General features: G+C 45.2%; 1 protein-coding gene across 2 annotated transcripts in view; it reads left to right on the top strand.

Moving 5' to 3' along the window:
- Positions 1 to 7,500, top strand: part of LOC109874732 (disabled homolog 1-like) — a 66,385-nt gene that overhangs the window by 14,269 nt on the left and 44,616 nt on the right. The window lies entirely within an intron of this gene.

The raw sequence follows: 7,500 nt of genomic DNA, 5'->3' as shown, positions 1-7,500 counted from the left end.
GCCAGAGAAATGTGTTGTCTTGGTTGAATACGAGGTGGTTGAGTGTTCCTCAAGGCCTCCTCTCCTGGAGACAGTTCTCGCCCACTGAATGTGCTAAATAGGCTGTTTGAACACACTGTTTAGACACTGAGACAGAGCACAACAACAGAGCAAATCAACAGTGAATTAAAGACTCCTCAGGGAAGCCATAGAGAGACATCGAAGGGGGTTGGAGCTTCCTACTGCCCAATTACTCATCCCAGGCTACCTTGGTCCAGCCTCTCCTCACGCAGACTAACGCACAGCAGCATGCACACTGCCTGTATTGCTAGACATTAGGAGTCACGTTAGTAGACCAGGCCTATAGAATGAGACATTTTACAATTTACTCCTTTAGCAGACACTCTTAACCACAATTCTTTGTGTAAGTCGCTGTGGATAGGTGCCTTGCTCAAGGGCACAACAACAGATTTTTCACCTCGTCAGCTGGAGATTCCAACCAGTGACCTTTCGGTTACTGTCCCAACGCTCTTATCCGACAAGCTGAGACTTGACATGAAGAACGATAGAAGACTTATAGAGCATATAATGTAGATGTACATGAATAAGTGGGAATTGTATTTTCTTTTGATCTGTGTAATTTGCTTGGTTTATTACTATCGCCAAAGCAAGGTAGTTGCTACACTCATTCCTGAGCACAAATATGCCTTTGATGATACATTGGCATAGCATCAATCTCAGCAATATACAGCTATTGAATATAGTTCAAAGAAACCTTAGTAAGACTCACATCTTCTATGATTTGTGTGTGGATGCCGTATGTTTTCTCATTTATGTCACATCCCAGACTTGAAGTTCCCTCTTCTCCCTATTAAATGCGGCCCTTTGTGCTGGAAGCTGAGCTGGTAAACTGGCTAATGTAGGAGCGTTTTAGAGGGCAGACCCTCTCTAACCCTGTGCCCACCCATGCCTGGCCCTGTTGAAGCTGTGGCTAAGTGAGTGCACTGCTCCAAGGTTTATTTTGACATAAATCCGCGTGGCAAAGAAGCAACTGTGCTGGCAAATACTAATGTAGTTTACCAGCTGTATCCAGTGAACCTGAAGTGATCAGGAAGAAAATTAGTATACTGCTGCAATGCATCACATGAACAGAAGAGAACAGTATGTTTCTTTCTCCCTCATTCCACTTTCTCTTCTCCCTCACTTCTCCCTCATTCCACTTTCCCTTCTCCCTCACTTCTCCCTCATTCCACTTTCTCTTCTCCCTCACTTCTCCCTCATTCCACTTTCTCTTCTCCCTCACTTCTCCCTCATTCCTCATTCTCTTCTCCCTCACTTCTCCCTCATTCCACTTTCTCTTCTCCCTCACTTCTCCCTCATTCCTCGTTCTCTTCTCCCTCACTTCTCCCTCATTCCTCTTTCTCTTCTCCCTCACTTCTCCCTCATTCCTCTTTCTCTTCTCCCCACACTGTCTTTTCAGTGGCTAGGCCCAGAGCTCTTCCATCATGTCAGGAATGAGGTTAACTAATGGGGCATGAAGGGGCAGCCTGATATCAGATGCCATCAGTCCTCTCGGAAGGCCAGACAGACGGTTCAATCAGAAATCTATCTTTTTTTGACTGTCTTTTGCTCTATCCAGCACCATGAAAAGGACCCTCTCTAATCAGTTTCACTGTTAACACCTGGGTTTAAATAGTCAGCGTCTTCGTTACATTAGGCAGTGAGGTGTGTCTGATTATCGGTATAATGTTTCTGGAACTATTCCATTGGTTTTATAATGCCAGGCAAGACAACTGCACCTAGTATTTGAGAAGAGAAAACAGAAGTAATAACTACATTTATGGGCCCATAACTAGGCTACCCTGGGGCGGCAGGGTAGCCCAGTGGTTAGAGCGTTGGACTAGTAACCGGAAGGTTGCAAGTCCAAACCCCCCAGCTGACAAGGTACAAATCTGCCGTTCTGCCCCTGAACAGGCAGTTAACCCACTGTTCCTAGGCCGTCATTGAAAATAAGAATTTGTTCTTAACTGACTTGCCTAGTTAAATAAAGGTAAAATAAAAAATAAAATAAAAATATATTTGGAAACTACCTGGTTACAAAGTACATCATTATGAGAAAAGTGTATTACCAATTTAATTCAATAATAATTTAAAGTAGGCCTAATTAGGCCACCAGAAAATACCAAATACCATTTCCACCAAGATCTTGCACTGTAAAACCTTTTTGTTTGGGCTCACAGATGTAATAACACAGTTAATTGGTAGCTTGGAAACAGTGATACATTGAAGTGTAACATCAAAGACCGCTGTGTGGCTCATATAGAGCGGTTAACCAATTATAAGTAGCTAATTAGCTATCCACCAGCAGCAAATTATGTCTTATCTCATAATGGAGGGCTATCAGGCACTTGATAGGACACCAGAGACTAGAGACTATCATTCATTGTGAGAGCTTGATAACAATGGATGAATCCATAGAGGTAACGCCTCCTGAAATGTGTCAAGCCCAAAGAAGAAACCTTGTAAAAACACTCATATTTTAGAACATATTAGGCCTTGAAGTACTGTAGAGAGTACATGGTCGCTGTTGGCTGGGACCAACCTAGGTGACACGAGGTAAAACAGCAGGGTAAGTCTCGCAGGTGCCGGGCTGGCGCTGCAGCTAGCTCAGGCAGGTTGTGGCACTCCTGTCCCCATCCATAAGCTGGGGGGCGTTTTGTAACAAAGATGACCGGTGCTAGGTGCCAAAGCCAGTCTGTCAAACAAACAGACCCACCACCCCCAGGCCACGCCAGCCTTGGCAACACAGTAACCCACACAGATGATCTTGGGACAGGCCGGGCCTGCTAGTCGACAGACGTCACACACACAGGCTGGAGTGTGATGTCTGCCGAGGCTGGTTCTAGAGGTGTAATAGGTCGTAGCTGGTGATGGATGACCGTTCAACCTCTGTTACCCATCTGTCAGATAGCTAGGGACTAATCGTACCATCCGAGCCTGATATTACACTGAGGTTGTGTTTTAATTGCTGCCTCAATTAACAAATACAGATAAACTGGAAATAGAATGACTTGATGTTGGCTTGTATTCACACCTATCATTAGTTCTGTTTATGACTAGTGATGCTGGTTAACATGCCTGATGTACAGTATACATAAAGGAAGCTTTAATGTCATGATGGAGATTGAATTTAATATTTAATATTAAAAGTATTTATTTATAAAGCAGTTTTTTGATGGGATTTCAGTTTTTCCTTTGGTGAAATTCAGGACATCAATTGTGTTTGACATGTCTCAGTATCAGGGGACACAGGCAGTCACAGATAAACATCAAATTGTAAAGATCTGAAGTGGAACCTAACTTGTCGTTTGATTACTATATGTGTCCAGGGAGCTGGTTAAAGATCATTTAATATGTCACCATGTTGGCAACATCTAAAAATGGAATCAAAAGAATGTTAAATCAGTTCCAATGTTAATGGAAAAATTAACTAATATTATAATACTGTATGTGTATTAAATGTCTCGGGGATAATCGTTTTCTTGTCTTTGCAAAAACATACTCTGAGCACATCACATCGTACTCCATTTATGCCGCATGACAGGTTGTATATACCTGATACTCAAGGGCTCTGGCTTTGCCATGCGAAGGTGTGTGACTGACTCCCTCCACAAAAATCAATGGCTTACTCAGTGATTGATGTTCTCAGTGATAAGAGGAGAGAGTTGTCATATTTCATCAGGCTTCCTTCCTCACACGGCAAGAGGCTGTATTTGTTAGCTAATCCCGTTACAACGACAGCATCAGATTTTTTGACTGGGGAGGGGGATAGTGGGGGCAGTGGTGGGGGCGGACTATCCCCTGAGAATGATTTCATTTCTCAAAATATGTTTTACTTAAATTAGCCCCCTGAAATATCTCTCTCTCTCTCGCACTCTCTCCTCGTCTCCTAAACTGAGTAAAGACACGCGTATGGAGGTGTAGAATAAATGGAAGTGAAATTGACCTACTTCAAAAAGGAAATGTTCGCTCAATCCCTCACACTAGAAACATGAGAAATATAAATGAGCTGAATGAATAAATAAAGTCTCCAGGCTTTGACAGACTGACTCGTAACAGCTCAGAATGAGAGGAGAAGCTGTGATGAACACACACACCAACGCATGACTCTCCATCACTCATTAACTCTGACCCAAATAATTAGAGACACTGGAAGCTGTTAAAACACAGAGCAGATTGTGTGTGTTTTTGAAAGAGTGGTTTGTGTGTGTGCTCGTACGTGTGCGTGTGTGTGTTTGTGCGTGCGTGAATGTGTTTATAAATGTGCGTGACCTACATACCACTGGTTTAGAAAAGCTGTCATACATCACATTAAATCACTCTTCCGTCATCTAACTAATACAATGAGGCATATCACAATGAAAATTACATTACGATAAGGTTCTTTGTGACGGGGAGGGAAAATGCCTTCCCTTGTCTTCTCTGACACTTGGAGGGTTTTGTCTGAGAAGTACTTGTCTGAGAAGTACTTGTCTGAGAAGTACAGTTGAAGTCGGAAGTTTACAGACACTTAGGTTGGAGTCATTTAAAACTTGTTTTTCAACCACTCCACAAATTTCTTGTTAAAAACTATAGTTTTGGCAAGTCAGTTACGACATCTACTTTGTGCATGACACAAGTCATTTTTCCAACAATTGTTTACAGACAGATTATTTCACTTGTAATTCACTGTATCACAATTCCAGTGGGTCAGAATTTTACAAACACTAAGTTGACTGTGCCTTTAAACAGCTTGGAATTTTAAAAAAAAATGATGTCATGGCTTTAGATGCTTCTGACAGTCTAATTTACATCATTTGAGTCAAATGGAGGTGAACCTGTAGATGTATTTCAAGGCCAACCTTCAAACTCAGTGCCTCTTTGCTTGACATCATGGGAAAATGTTTTACACCGTGCGCCTCACGGCATAACACGGTGCCTGCCTGGTCCCTTTCTCTCCACGGTAAGCACGGGGAGTTGGCACAGGTCTCCTACCTGACTTGGGCCACACTCCCCGTGTGCCCCCGCCCAATACATTTTTGGGGCTGTCTCTCGGGCTTCTAACCGCGCTGCCGTGCTGCCTCCTCATAGTGGTATGAGGAGGCGCACGGTGTCCCCGGTGCGCAGGCATAGCCCGGTGCGATACATAGCAGTGCCTCGTATCGGCCGGGCTAGAGTGGGCATCGAGCCAGGTGCTATGAAGCCGGCTCAGCGCATCTGGGCCGGGGTACATGGCACCAGCCTTACGCATGGTGTCCCCGGCTCGCCAGCACAGCCCAGTGCGGGCTTTCCACCTCGCCGCACTGGCCTGGCTACGGGGAACATTCAACCAGGTAAGGCGGGGCAGGCTCCAGTGCACCTTCACGGTCCGGTCTGTCCGGTGCCACCTCCACGCACCAGCCCTCCAGTGGCAGCCCCCCGCACCAGGCTGTCTCTCCACTTTCGCTGCCTCCAGCTCAGCCTTGGGGCGGCAATATTCTCCAGCCTGTGCCCAGGGTCCCTTGCCGTCCAGAATCTCCTCCCATGTCCAGGAGTCCTGATATCGCTGCTGCTGCTGCTGCTGCTGCTTGGTCCTTTGGTGGTGGGTGATTCTGTAATGGCCGTTGTTGGTGGAAGAAGGTGAGGACCAAGGTGCAGCGTGGTATGTGTCCATGTTTATTAAATGAACAAGGAAAAAAACAAAATAAAATAAAATAAAATAAAATAACAAAGAAACGACCGAAAACAGTTCTGTCTGGTGCAGACACACAACAGAAAACAGAAAACAATCACCCATGAAACACAATAGAAAACAGGCTCCCTAATATGGTTCTCAATCAGGGACAACGATTGACAGCTGCCTCTGATTGAGAACCATACCAGGCCAAACACAGAAATAGCAAATCATAGAAAAACTAACATAGACAACCCACCCAACTCACACCAACTCTGACCGCCCTAAAACAAAGACATAACAAAAGAACTAAGGTCAGGACGTGACAGCCGCTCAGCAAGGAAGATGCCACTACTACAAAACTGCAATAAAAAAGCCAGACGGTTTGCAACTGCAAATTGGGACAGTGAAACGCTCGCGGGGCGACAGTGAAACGCTCACAGACTAACAGTGAAACGCTCACGGGGCAACAGTGAAACGCTCACAGACTAACAGTGAAACGCTCGCGGGGCGACAGTGAAATGTTCACAGACTAACAGTGAAACGCTCGCGGGGCGACAGTGAAATGCTCACAGACTAACAGTGAAATACTTGCAGGGCGACAGTGAAGTGCTCGCAGGCCAACTAGCTCTCACAGTTTTACATCAGAATTACAAGTGTTTAAGTGTTTAAGGTTAAGTTTAGGCATTAACTCAGAATTTTTAAGGTTAGTGTTATGTTTAGCCATTAACTCTGAATGGTTACAGTAACGGCTTAAAACTTTATAACTGAAACCTACTTGAAGGTAACAGCGCTCACTGTTGCCCCTAGTGGCAGGTTTTCACGTCATCTCCCGACATACTCAGGCATGGATGGACATTGAATGCTGACTTGTATCACTTGTGCAGTGGCTGCACAGGCAGCGCGACCCACAGGGCCAGACATTTACATACTCACACGCGGAGATACAGTAATGACTAGGCGGGTTGCAGTAACCTGTTGTTTTGGGAAATGTAATGTAATGTCTTTTGTGTCTGGCCTCTGAGTAATAGCAGGGCTGAAGACTCACCTGCAGCGACGGAAGAGAGGAGAGGAGCTATTGCTCTGGACTCAATAGGAGATTTCTCTCTGTCTCGGTTTATCTCTCTCTCTTGCATGCTCTCTCTCTCTCACACACACACACACTCTCTCTCTCTCGCACGTACCCACGTACAGTACAATGTCACACAATGTCACAGTAGACGCATGTGCACAATGCCATGTGAGCTACTGAGCAGAGCTGCTCTTTTTGAGGACAGCCACAGGGGAGAAGAGGTTTATTCTTTCAACAATGAACCATCACCATGCCAACCACATTGTTGTTCTCGGTGCCAGCCTTGGCCTTGGCTCTGCCCACATGTTAGCAGAAGATGATTCAAGGACATTAAGCTCGCTGGTGGTTCCAATTCAAAGTGCGTTTGTGTTTGTGAGGTTGTGTGTGTGTGTGTGAGTTTGTGTGTGTGTCTCTGCGTGTGCGTTTGTGAGGTTGTGTGTGTGTCTCTGCGTGTGTGTTTGTGAGGTTGTGTGTGTGTCTCTGCGTGTGTGTGTGTGAGGTTGTGTGTGTGTGTGAGGTTGTGTGTGTGTCTCTGCGTGTGTGTGTGTGTGTGTGAGGTTGTGTGTGTGTGTCTCTGCGTGTGTGTTTGTGAGGTTGTGTGTGTGTCTCTGCATGTGTGTGTGTGCGCACTTGTGTGTGTTTGTGTGTGTTTCAATTCAACGCTCCCATGCCAACATTCTCTCTCTCCACAGTTCTCCTCCAGAAAGTCTGCTTCCTGTTCTTCCTTCTGTAATAGAGAGCAAATTACAGGAAACAC

Source organism: Oncorhynchus kisutch, linkage group LG30 (genome assembly GCF_002021735.2).
Source record: "Oncorhynchus kisutch isolate 150728-3 linkage group LG30, Okis_V2, whole genome shotgun sequence".
In the NCBI taxonomy this organism is placed as follows: Eukaryota; Metazoa; Chordata; class Actinopteri; order Salmoniformes; family Salmonidae; genus Oncorhynchus; species Oncorhynchus kisutch.
This window is presented reverse-complemented; position numbering and strand designations above follow the sequence as displayed.